The sequence below is a fragment of the Tamandua tetradactyla genome, chromosome 7 (assembly GCF_023851605.1).
Source record: "Tamandua tetradactyla isolate mTamTet1 chromosome 7, mTamTet1.pri, whole genome shotgun sequence".
Lineage (NCBI taxonomy): Eukaryota > Metazoa > Chordata > Mammalia > Pilosa > Myrmecophagidae > Tamandua > Tamandua tetradactyla.
Window position 1 is genome coordinate 31,559,785 of NC_135333.1, and position 14,187 is coordinate 31,573,971.

The following is a 14,187-nucleotide window of genomic DNA, read 5'->3' on the forward strand; positions in this document are numbered from 1 at the left end:
ATGTCTGCTCCAGTCATCAGCATGTCCAGCAGCCACATGGTGAGCCCCAGGGGTCAGCCTCTTCGCTCCCCTAGGTGAACCAACCAGTTGTTACTACTGCTCTGCTACAAGGTAAAAGCCCCCAACTCATACTTAATGGAAAAAGAGTGAAATTTCTTCAAAGTGCATTTTTTAAGAAGACGTACTTTTTGCTTACAAAAAGAAACCAGTGAGTCCCCTCAGAATAATGAAGGAGGGTATTTTACACTTAAGCACCTGATTTGAATTGAAGAATTCCGACGTTGCTCTGCTGGCCCAGGTCGTTAATGCTTCTCTTGTTCCTCCCGTGGGCCCCTTCATCAGGTATCACAGAGCCTTCATCTTGGGGACACAGTGTCCACAACCCTCTGCAATGCAGAGTCATTTCCCCTCCTCATTCTCCTGACACATCAATTCAATGTTCCTTGGTTTCCCAAAGTAGAAATCTCTCTCCTTCTCCAAGTTTTCAATGGTAAGTGTCAAGACGTTGACCTGCCTCATCAATTCAGCTGCTTTGTCATCCCCGTTGCCCACACCAGGATTCTTTTTCACCACACCCGGACCAGCCTTAGGAGTTGCAGTAGTTCTCTGTGTTGAAATGGGCCTCTGTGGAGCTGCACTGCTAGAGCTGAAAAGTTTCTTTGGTTTATTCACAGCTGGAGCAACAAGGGAGGGAGCCAATGTCCTCTCCTGTCCTTGTCTAGCAGTCACAGGGTCACAGTCTTTTCCATCATAGTTTGCATCAAAAAACTCCTTGGACCACTGAACAAATTAAAAATTGTCCTGAAGCTTTCCTTTCATTGCTTTGTCCACAGGAATTATTTCCTCTACACCCATTCTCTTAAAACCTGCTTGTAGTATTTTGAAGTTCTGGAAGTATTCATCATCCAGCTTAGCTTGAAACTTCACCGTCTTCAAAGCAATGGAGCCAGGGAATAGCTTGTCCATAAACTGAGGATTGGCAGCCCCTGAGCACAACAATTCAATCTTTGTCAAATTCAGCTGCAGAGACTCATTAATCCATGCCAGCATGTAATGTTGTCTTAAGTTATCACTGATCACTGATGCTGAATGTACATTCACTGCCATCGTCGGCTCTCGGCAGGAACACAACCACTGCCTGCGCTTGGCTCTGGTTCCATCTTCATCTTGTTCAAACCACGCGGCCCCCCAGATTGTTTTTTTCTTTTTTTGGGGTGGGGGGTGCATGGTCCGGGAATCAAAGCTGGGTCTCCCGCATGGAAAGCGAGAATTCTACCACTGAACCACCCGTGCACCCTCAGATTGGCTTTTATAAAAGGGATTTATTAAGTGCAAGTTGCAATTCTAAGGCTGTGAAAATGTCCAAACTAAGGCACCAACAAGAGGATACCCTCTTAGAAGGAAGATTGCCGGCCTGTGGAACACCTCTGTCAGCTGGGAAGACATGACGCTGACGTCTGCTGGTCCTTTGCTCCTGGGTTCCGCTGCTCTCAGCTTCTGATTCCAGCAGCCCTCCAAACATTTGTGTCTGGCTGCTCTCTGCCTTGACTCTTTTAAGGTTTCCCACAAACTAATTAAGACTCACCTTGAATGGGCAGGGTCACTCCTCCATGGAAATAATCTAATCAAAAGGTCCCACCCAAACAATAGGTTTACCCCCACAAAATTGGATTAGGATTCAAAGGATATAGCTTTTCTGAGGGTATAAAACAGTTTTAAACCAGCACAGAGGGGGAAAAAAATTGAAAATTCCCAGTACTGTCTAGACTAGTTGGGTTATTTTGTAATCCAAATATCACCAGCCATTTCTCATTATCTGGTATGTGTCTAAATAGATAAGATAAATCTCTATATCGCAGAAAAGCCCATAGAATTTATTGTTTTTTCAAATTTAGAACTCTGTTACTCAGCGTTCTTAAGTAAACTAACCAACACCAACTCTGGCTAACTAAACAGAAAAACAAGATTTATTAAAAGCACGTTGGGTGGGGAGGAGGAGAGAGGGAAGATGGTGGAGTACAAAGCTCTAGGAACCAATCCCTCCACCCGAATGACCATTGAACTGGCAGGAACTGTCTGAATCAACTATTTTGAAACTCTAAGGTCTCATGTGCAACACCCAGGGAAGAGGTGAACAAAGAGACAGGTAAATGATGGTAAGTATGGTAAGTATTGGTGTATTTCACCCTCTGTGCAGTGGCTATCTTCTCCACCCCCAGCCATTAGGCAGGCAGCAGTGGGAACTGCAGCCTGGGCTCTTTGTGCAACTTTCTGGGGCCGGGGTGAGCTATGAGGACCTAGTTCTCCAAAATGCAAGGGAGTGTGATCTGATCACTGATCACTGCTTCAGATCAGCTATGTTAGATGACTGAGAGACCAGCTCTGAGGGTGACCATTGTTCCAACCTCCCTCAGGGAAAAGCAGCACAAGATTCTTAAAGAAAAAGTAACTATTTTTTCTTTCCTTTTGACACTTTCCATTTCTTATTTGGGAGCAAAAATAGTTTGGAAAAATTGAAATGGAAGGCTCCAGCTTTTAACAAAAACAAACAAACAAAAACTCTCTAAGATTAGATTTTCAGAGTTACAACAACATATATTAGAATATCTAGTTTTCCCCCTAAAATTACAAACCCACAAAGAAATAGAAAAGTATGGTCCATTAACAAGAAAAAAAAAGAATTTCCCAGAAACTATCTGTATTAGCTTGTTAAGCTGTTGGAATGCAATATACCAGAAATGGAATGGCTTTTATAAAGGGAATTTATTATGTTGCAAGTTTACATTCTAGTGCTGAGAAAATATCCAAACTTCAGCACCAACAAGAAATTACTTTCATTCAAGAAAGGCTGGTGCTGACTGGAACACCTCTGTCAGCTGGCACGTGGCTGGCATCTGCTGGTCCCTTGCTCATGGGTTCCATTGCTTTCAGCCTCTGTTTCCAGTGATTGTTCATCACTTGGCATCTATAGGCCTTCACTTAGCTCCTCCGGGACACAACTCTGAGTTCTGGCTTGCTTAGCATCTCATGGGAAGGCACATGGCGATGTCTGCATCTCCAAACATCTAGGTCTCATCTTAGTTCTATCGGCTCTGAAGCAGCTGTTCTCCAAGCATCTGAATCTTCTCTTCCAAATGTCTATGTCTGTATCTGAAGTTTCTTCAAAATGTTTCTGTCCCTCCCTTTTTTTTTTTTGCATGGGCAGCCTCCAGGAATCAAACCTGGGTCTCCAGCATGGCAGATGAGAATTCTGCCACTGAGCCACTGTTGCCCATCCTAATGTTTCCCCTTTTATAGGACTCCAGTAAGCTAACCAATACCCACCTTGAATGGGTGGAGTCACATTTCCATCTAATCAAAAGGTCATACCTACAGTTGGGCATGCCACATCTCTGTGGAGATAATCTAATAAAAAAATTTCCACCCTACAGTATTGAATCAGGATTAAAATAAATTCAATTTTATTTTAATAAAATTAAAATTTATTAAATTAATAAAATTAATTTATTTTTTAATAATTAATTTGCTGCTGACTCCCAGGGGTGTAAATCTCTCTGGCAACATGGAACAGGACTCCCAGGATGAACTAGGACCCAGCATCATGGGATTGAGAAAACCTTCTTGACCAAAAGGGGGAAGAGAGAAACGAGACAAAGTAAAGTTTCAGTGGCTGAGAGATTTCAGAGTCGAGAGGTTATCCTGGAGGTTATTCTTATGCATTATATAGATATCCCTTTTTAGTTTATGGTGTATTGGAGTGGCTGGAAGTACCTGAAACTGCTGAACTGTGTTCCAGTAGCCTTGATTCTTAAAGACAATTTATAACCAAATAGCTTTTACAGTGTGACTGTGTGGTTGTGAAAACCCTGTGTCTGATGCTCCTTTTATCCAGGAGTATGAGTAAAAAAATAAGGATTAAAAAATAAATAAGTAATAGGGAGGTTAAAGGGTACGAAATTTGGCAGATTGAAATGCTAGTGGTCAATAAGCGGGAGGGATAAGGAGTAGGGGATTTATGAATTTTTTCTTTTTTCTTTTTTCTTTTTATTTCTTTTTCTGAAGTGATGCAAATGTTCTAAAAAATGATCACAGTGATGAATATACAACTATGTGATGATACTGTCAGCCATTGATTGTATACTGTGCATGGACTGTATGTGTGTGAAGATTTCTCAATAAAAATATTAAAAAGTACCGGCGTCCCTTTGACAAGATTTGATCAGGATTAAAACATGGCTTTTCTGGGGTACATAATAGCTTCAAACTGGCACATTTTACCCTTTGGACTCCAAAAAAAGACATATTCCTTCCAAACAAAAAGCACATTAATTCCATTACAATATTACAAAGCCTTAAACCATTTCAGTAACAATACAAATACAAAACAAAGTCAGAACCGGTACAAAAACCTCATCAATGTCAGTTTCAGGCATGGTCTGTCCTAAGGCAAAATTCTCCTCTGGCTGCAGACCTGAAAAACACAGAACAAATTATCTGCTTCCAATATACAAAGAGGGACTGTCATAGGATACATATTTCCATTGCCATAGAGAGGAATCAAAAGGAAAATAGGGGTCAAAGGTCCTAAGCGGTTCCTAAAACCTGCAGGGCAAACTCCATTGGATTTCAAAATCTAAGAGTCATTTATCTTCAGGGCTTTAGAAATCAGAAGTCCTACCCTTTCCAAGGATGTATGCAGAGCCCTGCTCTCTGCAAATGCTGAGGTATTGGTTGCAACCTTGAGGGACATTGGGGAGACTACCTTTTTCTCTCCTCCACCCTCTCCAAGCTTCAGGCCACATGTTCAAACCCTTTAGAACAATGATGTGGCAGCCAGACTCCTCCTAAACCCCAAGGAATGTGCTCCACCCTCTCTGAGGCCTGGGGCACCATAACTCCTCCAGAACATCTAGGTGGAAGGCCTGCCCTCTACCTTCGGGGCAAACTCACCCTCTTCAAGTGTATGGGCGTGTCCATTCTCCTGGCCCCAGGTTTCTTGGCTTCAGGCCTTAGCTTCCATGGTTCTGCCTTTGAAGTTATTTTTCCTTCTATTTGTCCCTTTTCTGTCCCTTTTAATTCAGACTGGCAGCGGTTCTGCTTATATGGATCCCACAACACTCTTGTCAGTTTTCTGTGTAGTATGCAGGGATCATAACCATCAGACAATAGGTCTTTCCACAAATCCTTTCCAGATAACTCCATTTCTAATCTTGGCTTTTCCTGGAATGGCTGACTGGTTCCACGTTAGTTTAAATCCTCACATGGGGCGTTATTCTCTGGGGTCTTCATTTCTGGAAGCCCAGAATTTTTAGACCATAAATTTCTGGTTCCTTTGTACCAAAGCTCAGTTTTCAGCTTATCTCTTTCCTGTTGCATTTTTACTATAAGCTGCAAGGAACAGTCAGACTGCATTTTTCACATTTAATTTGGATATTACTTCTGCTAAGCATCCAATTTCATCACTCTCAAATTCTGCCTTTCATCTACAAAGAATGCATTCCTTCCAGTTTGTAATGACACATCACTCATTCCTTTCTAAGGCCTTGTCAGAGATATCTTTAGAGTCCACATTTCTACCAACAGTCTCTTCAAAGCATTCTAGGCCTTCTCTATCAAGATCTTCATAACTCTTCCAGAATCTTCCCCCTATCCATTTTAAAAACAATTTCAACATGTTTGGTATTTGCAAACTGCAGCACCTCACTTCTCTGGTACCAAAATCTGTATTTGTTTGTTAAGCTGCCTGAATGCAATATACCAGAAATGGAATGGCTTTTATAAAAGAAATTTATTACATTACAAGTATAAAGTTCTAATGTCAAGAAAATGTCTAAATTTAGGCACCAACAAAAAGTTATCTTCACTAAAAAATGATGGATGCTGCCCAGAACACTTCTGTCAGCCAGGAAGGCATGAGGCTAGCAACTACTGGTCCCTTGCTCCTGGGCTCTGTTGTTTTCAATCTCTACTTTGAGTGGTGTTTCCCACTTGGCATCTGTGGGCCTTAACTTAGCTTCTCTGGGACACAAGTCTGACTTCTGGCCAGCTTAACATCTCATGGGAAGGCATATGGCAACATCTGCTGGGCCTTGTATCTCCAAATGTCTATGTCTCATGTTAGCTCTGTCAGCTCTGAAGCAACTGTTCTCCAAGCATCTGCATCTGCTCTTCCATATGTCTATGTCTGTGTCTGAATCTGACGTTTCTTCAAAATGTTTCCCCTTTGAAAGGACTCCAGTAAACTAATCAAGACCTACCTTCAATGGGTGAAGTTACATCTCCATCTAATCAAAAGTTCACATACATATTTGGGCATGCGACATCACTGTGGAGATAATATATACAAAAGTTTCAACCTTACAGTATTGAATCAGGGTTAAAAGAAACAGCTACCCCACAAGATTGGATCAGGATTAAAACATGGCTTTTCTGGGGTATGTAATAGCTTCTACCTGACACACTATATCTGAGGCAGCTCATACATTGGAACTGTTGGTCAGACTTTAAATCAACCATCTTTAACACATTCAATAAGCTAAAGGAACTCATAAACAAAGAACTAAAGGAAATTAAGAAAATATTGCCTGAACAAAATAAAGAGATGGAAATTATTAAAAGGAACCAAAAAGAAATTTTGGAACTGCAAAGTACAGTAACTGAAATGAAAAATTCATAAAATGGCTTCAACCACAAGTTGGAACAGGCAGAAGAAAGGATCAGTGAACTTTAAGAGAAGATGGTAGCAATTGTTCAATGTAAGGAGAAAAAAGAAGAAAAATAGAGAATAAAAATGAATAGAGCCTGAAGTACTATAAGAAAACAAGTGTACAATCATAAGCATAATTGGAGTCCCAGAAAGATAAGAAAGAGAGAAAGGGGCAGAAAAAGCATTTGGAGAAAAATGGCTGAACACTTCCCAAATCTGATGAAAGACATCCAGGAATATCAACAAATTCCAAGACTCTAAGAGATCTACACCAAAACACACTACATCAAAACTGTCAAAATCCAAAGACAACAAGAAGATTTTGAAAAGAGTAGAAGGGAAAAGAATTGTCACAATCAAGGATTCCCCAACAAGACTGACAGGGGCTTTCTCACCAGAAACTATGGAGGTCAGAAGACAATGGAATAATATATTTAAAGTCATTAAAGAAAAAAAACTGTCAATAAAGGATTCTATATCTGGCAAAATTATCTTTCAAAAATAAAGATGACTCTTTCTTCATTTCCTTCACATCACATACCTGATTGACCATTGCAACAATGGGCTTGCAGAAGGAAGCCCAAGTGCTTGGAGAACTGTACATATCACTCCATCCTCTTGAAAAATATCAACAGGGAAGGTTCATGGTGGCATCATGGAAACACAGAATAGCCTGCTAGTTATGTTTCATGAATCACATTTTCTGCATTTGTTGGCTGCCTTGTTTCTTGTTGAGTTGTTCCAAGAGGTCACAATTACAACATGCAGCAATGCCAATACCCACCTGTGAACATAGGTTATTTCAAGCTTCCATCAATAGCAACTGATCTTAGCAACATCTGGTTTTGGAAATTTCTCTGATGTTAGTACCACCTGGATGTGGACCTTTGCTACCTGTATTAATAGCAGTGACCTCTTGTGCTGTATCATTACAAATTGGTTTGTTTTGTTAATGATATGTTTGAAAAGGATTAAAGCTGGTATTCTAGAACATGCCCTTCACTGGCTGTGTAAATAAGCCTGTAGAATGACACTTCAGGCTGCAGTTAGTGTAATTTTAATTGTGAACTACAATTAAACTGTAACCAGTTATTAATAATTTAGAATGTAACCCCAGGACAATATTAAATAAATATCCTACAATGCTTTCTGTGAAATGGAGAAGAGCATTTCTGAATTCCAGGACTTCTTGGGGTTTCAGAATGGGTTTATATAATTTTGAGGTTATTTTTTATTTATCCTATCAGTCTTTTTAACAAATATTTATTGCTGCATATTTTCCAGTGTATCAATGTTTTACTGCCCTTGTAGTACTGGAATTTAGTTGGAAGAATAAAACATTTACTGCTAAAAAAAAATAGTAAAGGAGAAATTGAGACACATAGGGGTAAACAAACAAACAAAAAAATGATTAAGTTCATTTCCAAAAATTCAGAAATGTTGAAGGGAGTCCTTCTGGCTGGAAAAAAAAAAAGAACACTAGGCAGTAACTTGAAATTTTAAGAAGAAATAAAGAACATTGGTAAAGGTAACTATATAGGTAAATATCAAATCCTGCATTATTGCATTTTTGGTTTGTAACTGCTCCTCCCCACTCCCATCTGACTTAGCAGGCAAATGTGTAAAATAGCATTATAAATCCAATGTATAATGGGAAGACAATGTTTAAAATGTCATCTGAGACAATAATATAATAGGGGAGGAAAGAATATATATATTTATATATATAAAGAAAGAGAAAGAGAGTTTGTATACTACTGAAACTAGATTGATACTAGTCAAAATAGGTCGATATTCATTTAAGATGTTCATTATAGTTTCAAAAGTAATTACTAAGAACATAACTTAAAAATAGAGAGGAAAAGAATAAATGAATAAAAATGGTATTAAAAAAACCAATAAACTAAATATAAAAATTATCAGTAATGGAGTGATTGAGGGACAGAAAATATGCAAGATATACAGAAAACAATAGCTGAGTAGCAGAAGTAAAATTTTCCCTCTCAGTCATTAACTTAAATGTCAATGGATTAAACTCCCTAATTAAAAGGCAAAAGTTGGCAGATTGGATGAAAAAACTTGATCCATTTTATGTAGTCTATAAGAGATTCACTTTAGGTATATAGACACAAAGAGATAGAAAGTAAAAGCGTGGAAAATGTTATTACATGCAAACAGTAATCAAAAGGGAGCTGGAGTGGCTATAATACTGTTAGACAAAGTAGAGTTTACATTAAAATAATTACAAGACAAGAATGACATTATTTATTGATAAAAGATTCAATCCAAAAAGAAAACATAATGATAAAATATATGCGACTCACAAAAGAGCCAAAAAATAAATGAAGAATTGAAGAGAGAAATAGTTCTACAATTAAAATTACAGACTTCGATACACCGCTTTCAATAACTGATAGAACATCTTAGCAGCAAGTCAATAAAGAAATGGAGAATTTGAACAACACTATTAATGAATAAGACTTAATGGACATAAATAAAACGCTCCACCCAACAACAGCAGAGTACACATTCTTCTCAAGTTCTCATGGGATATTTTCCAAGAGATATCATATTTAGGTCACATATCAAATCTTAATAAATTTAAAATATTGAAATCATACAAAGATTCTTCTCATGCCACAATGGAATAAAACTAGAAATCAATAACAGAAGGAAAACTGGAAAGTTAACAAATATGTGGAAACTAAACAACACACTATTGAACAAATAATAGATCAAAAAGAATAAACAAGGGAAAATAGGAAAATGTCTTAAGATAATTGAAAATGAAAACACAACATACCAGAACCTATAGGATGCAGCTAAAGTAGAGCTCAGAGAGAAATTTATAGCTCTAAATGTTTACATTAAAAAAGAAAAAAGACCACAAGTCAATAATCTAACTTCACACCTAAAGAAACTAGAAAAAGAAGAGCAAACAAAACCCTAAATTAGTAGAAACAGGGAAAATAGTAAAGGTTAGAGCACAGATAAACAAAATAGAGAAAGTTGGAGGATTCATACTTCCTGATTTCAAAGCTTACTGCAAAGTGGCAATAATCAAAACAGTGTGGTGCTGGCATAAGGACAGAAAGACCAACACAATAGAATCAACAGTCCAAAGTTAACTCACATTTATATGACCTGTTGATTTTTGACAAGGGTGCAATGTCCATTCAATGGGGAAAGAATAGTCTCTTCAACAAATGGTGCTGGGACAACTGGAAATTCACATGCAAAAGAATGAATGTGGATCCCTATTTCCAAACACACACACAAAATTAAGTTAAAATGGATCAAGACTTAAATATAAGAGCTAATAATATAAAACTCTTACAAGAATATATAGGGAAATATCTTAAGGACCGTGTAGTAATAATGGATTTTTAAATTTTATACCAAAACACAAGCAAAAAAAGAAAAAGAAAAAGTAGATTAATGGGACTTAATCAAAGAAAAAAATTTTGTGCATTAAAGCACATTGGCAAGAAGGTGAAGAAAGTCTATAGTATGGGAGATAATATTTGGAAAACATATATCTGATAAGGCTTTAATGTTCAGAATAAATAAAGGATGCCTGGAACTCAACACAAAATAAAAGCCCAGTTAAAAAATAAGCCAACTATTTGAATAGATACTTCTCCAAAGAAGGTGTGCATATAGCCAATAAGTAGATAAGAAGGTGCTCAACATCACTGGCCATTAGAGAAATGTGAATTAATACTACAATGAACTACCATTCACACCCACTATTATGGCTATTTATTTAAAAAAATGAAAATCTCAAGTGCTGGCTAGGATGCAGAGAAATGAAGCCCTCAAACATTGTTAGTTGGAACATAAAATATTATAGTCACTGTGGAAAAAGTTTGGCAGTTTCCCAGAAAATTAAACACAGAATTGTCATATGGTCCAGCAATTCGATCCCTAGGTTTATACCAGAAGAAGTGAAAGCAGGGGCTCAAACACATATTTGAATACCAGTGTCATTTCAGCATTATTCACAATACCCAAAAGGTGTAAGCAACCCAACCACCCACCCACAGATGAGTGGAAAAAATTAGTTATAAAAATACAATGCAATATTATTCAGCTGTCAAAAAGTGAAGTGCTGGAACATGCTACAACATGGATGAACCTTGAAGACATCATGTTGGGTGAAATAAGTTAGACACAAAAGGGCAAGGTTGTATGATTTCTCTCATATGGAATACTTACAATAAAGACATTCATAGAGAAAGGAGGCAGAATAATGATGGCCAGGGTTGGCAGGAGAGGGGAATTGGGAGTTATTGCTAAATGAGTGTGAGTTTTGGTTTGCGTTGATGAAAATAGTCTAGAAATAGACAGTAGTGAAAGTTACGTGGTAATATCAATGTACTTAATGTCAAATAATTATCCACTTAAAATGGTTAAAATGATTTTTATATTATATATATTTGTATTTAATGTTATTTAAAATAAATAATTTTTTAAATAAAGATATGCAGTAGAAAGATAGAGGACTGGACTTGGAGGCTCCAAAACCAGGAAGGATACATAAAACCACGATGCAAAGATGATCTGGAAAAGACTGCACTGCTGCTGTGGATTTCTTCCACCCACACCAGCCACATCTGGACTCTGGCCAGAACTCCTGCCTCTGCTGCTTCCACTGCCAACATCTCTGCCAGAATGGAGAAAGGGAAAAGGGAGCAGGAAATAAGTTAGACTAAAGAATAAACAGAGAAAAAACTACTGGAGGGGCCAAGATGGCAGCTTAGTAATGTGCGTGTTTTAGTTCATCCTCCAGAACAACTACTAAATAACCAGAAACAGTACAGAACAGCTCCCAGAGCCACGATAGTGACCGGACACACAGCGTACCCCAGTCGGGACCAGCTGGACCGGCTGCGAGTCTCTGGAACAGTGAGTTCCCCAAGCTGCGGCGGCCGGTGCCTGGCGCCCCTCCCCCCCCAGGCAGCTTCCCTGAGGGAAACAAAAGAGACTCTAACAGTAGCAGGGATGGAGTCCAACCAAACAACAACTGTGGCATTAATAAACAAATTCTGACTACTAAAAATAGGCCCCCTGCTCAGGCGAAACTGGTCAAGGTGGAGGTCGCCTATTGGGCTAACCGAAAAAGAGGAAAGGGGATGAAATGGAGGCATTTGTGGCTATTTCTATGGAAGCTTGGCTGCCTCTGGATTCAGCGGTGGGATTACACAGGCTGCAACTGCCCCAGGCATACACAGAAACAGGCTGCTTTCAGGGCTGTCTCCCACCTGAGCCTTCCCCAGGGGAGGGGTGAAATGCAATTCAGGTGTAATCCCTCTCTCAAGGAATTCAGATCCCAGGGCTTCACAATTTGAAGCCATTAAAACCAGCCTACAACCTTTCCTCTGTCTCCACCATGCCCCCAGCAGGGAGAGCCTTCCAAAGTTAAAGGAACCACAACATCTTTTGCTGGTGGGACCTGCAGTCAGACAAGTGCCACATACTGGGCAGGATAAGAAAAACAGAGCCCAGAAACTTCACAGGAAAGTCTTTCAACCTGCTGGGTCTCACCCTCAGAGAAAACTGATGCAGGTGACTCCTTCCCCCAGAAAGGAGGCCAGTTTAGTCCAGGAAAACCCGGCCGGAGTCTGTAATACCTACATAGACCCTCCTAAGCGTGAGGAGGAAAAAGGCACCTTACAAGCAGGACAAGAAACAAGAAAACAAGAACTGAAAAATTACCCTCTGTTAAACAAAACTTAAGTTAGAGGTCCAGAAAAAGCTGAACTGAAGGTCAAAGAACAGATAGACAACAAACTCATCTAGCAAGAAAACCCTAGGTAAGAGAAGTGAAAGCAAACTCCAGAATAAACTAAATAAGGTGATTAAATGTCCAGACACCAGCAAAAAATAACAAATCACACCAGGAAAATTGAAGATATGGCCCAGTCAAAGGAACAAACCAATAGTTCAAATGAGATACAGAAGCTGAAACAATTAATTCTGAATATACGAACAGAAATGGAAAACCTCATCAAAAACCAAATCAATAAATTGAGGGAGGACATGAAGAAAGCAAGGAATGAACAAAAAGAAGAAATGGGAAGTCTGAAAAAACAAATCACATAACTTATGGGAATGAAAGATACAGTAGAACAGATGAAAAAACAATGGAAACCTACAATGGTAGATAGCAAAAGACAGAGGTTAGAATTAGTGAACTGGAGGATGGAACATCTGAAATCCAAAAAGAAACAGAAACTATAGGGAAAAGAATGGAAAAATATGAGCAGGGGCTCAGGGAATTGAATGATAATATGAAGCACACAAATAAACGTGTTGTGGGTGTCCCAGAAGGAGAAGAGAAGGGAAAAGGAGGAGAAATACTAATGGAAGAAATTATCACTGAAAATTTCCCAACTCTTATGAAAGACCTAAAATTACAGATTCAAGAAGTGCAACGTATCCCAAAGAGAATAGATCCAAATAGACGTTCTCCAAGACACTTACTAGTCAGAATGTCAGAGGTCAAAGAGAAAGAGAGGATCTTGAAAGCAGCAAGAGAAAAGCAATCCATCACATACAAGGGAAACCCAATAAGACTATGTGTAGATTTCTCAGCAGTAACTACGGAGGCAAGAAGACAGTGGGATGATATATTTAAATTACTAAAAGAGAAAAACTGCCAACCAAGAATTCTATATCCAGCAAAATTGTCCTTCAAAAATGAGGGAGAAATTAAAACATTTTCAGACAAAAAGTCACTGAGAGAATTTGTGACCAAGAGACCAACTCTACAAGAAATACTTAAGGGAGCACTAGAGACAGATATGAAAAGACAGAAGAGAGAGGTGTGGAGAAGAGTGTAGAAAGAAGGAAAGTCAGATATGATATATAAAATACAAAAGGCAAAATGGTAGAGGAAAGTACTACCCAAACAGTAATAACACTAAATGTTAATGGACTGAACTCCCCAATCAAAAGACATAGACTGGCAGAATGGATTAAAAAACAGGATCCTTCTATATGCTGTCTACAGGAAACACATCTTAGACCCAAAGATAAACATAGGTTGAAAGTGAAAGGTTGGGAAAAGATATTTCATAAAATTAACAACCGGAAAAGAGCAGGAGTAGCTATACTAATATCCAACAAATTAGACTTCAAATGTAAAACAGTTAAAAGAGACAAAGAAGGATACTATCTACTAATAAAAGGAACAATTCAACAAGAAGACATAACAATCATAAATATTTATGCACCGAACCAGAATGCCCCAAAATACGTGAGGAATACACTGCAAATACTGAAAAGGGAAATAGACACATCTACATAATAGTTAGAGACTTCAATTCCCCACTCTCATCAATGGACAGAACATCTAGACAGAGGATCAATAAAGAAACAGAGAATTTGAATATTACAATAAATGAGCTAGACTTAACAGGCATTTATAGGACATTACATCCCACAACAGCAGGATACACCTTTTTCTCAAGTGCTCA

At 38.5% G+C, this 14,187-nt stretch overlaps 1 pseudogene; it reads right to left on the reverse strand.

The window, feature by feature from the left end:
• Window positions 1-302: 302 nt before the first annotated feature.
• LOC143689567 (microtubule-associated protein RP/EB family member 1 pseudogene) lies at window positions 303-1,107 on the reverse strand (annotated as a pseudogene).
• Between the last annotated feature and the right edge of the window lie 13,080 nt (window positions 1,108-14,187).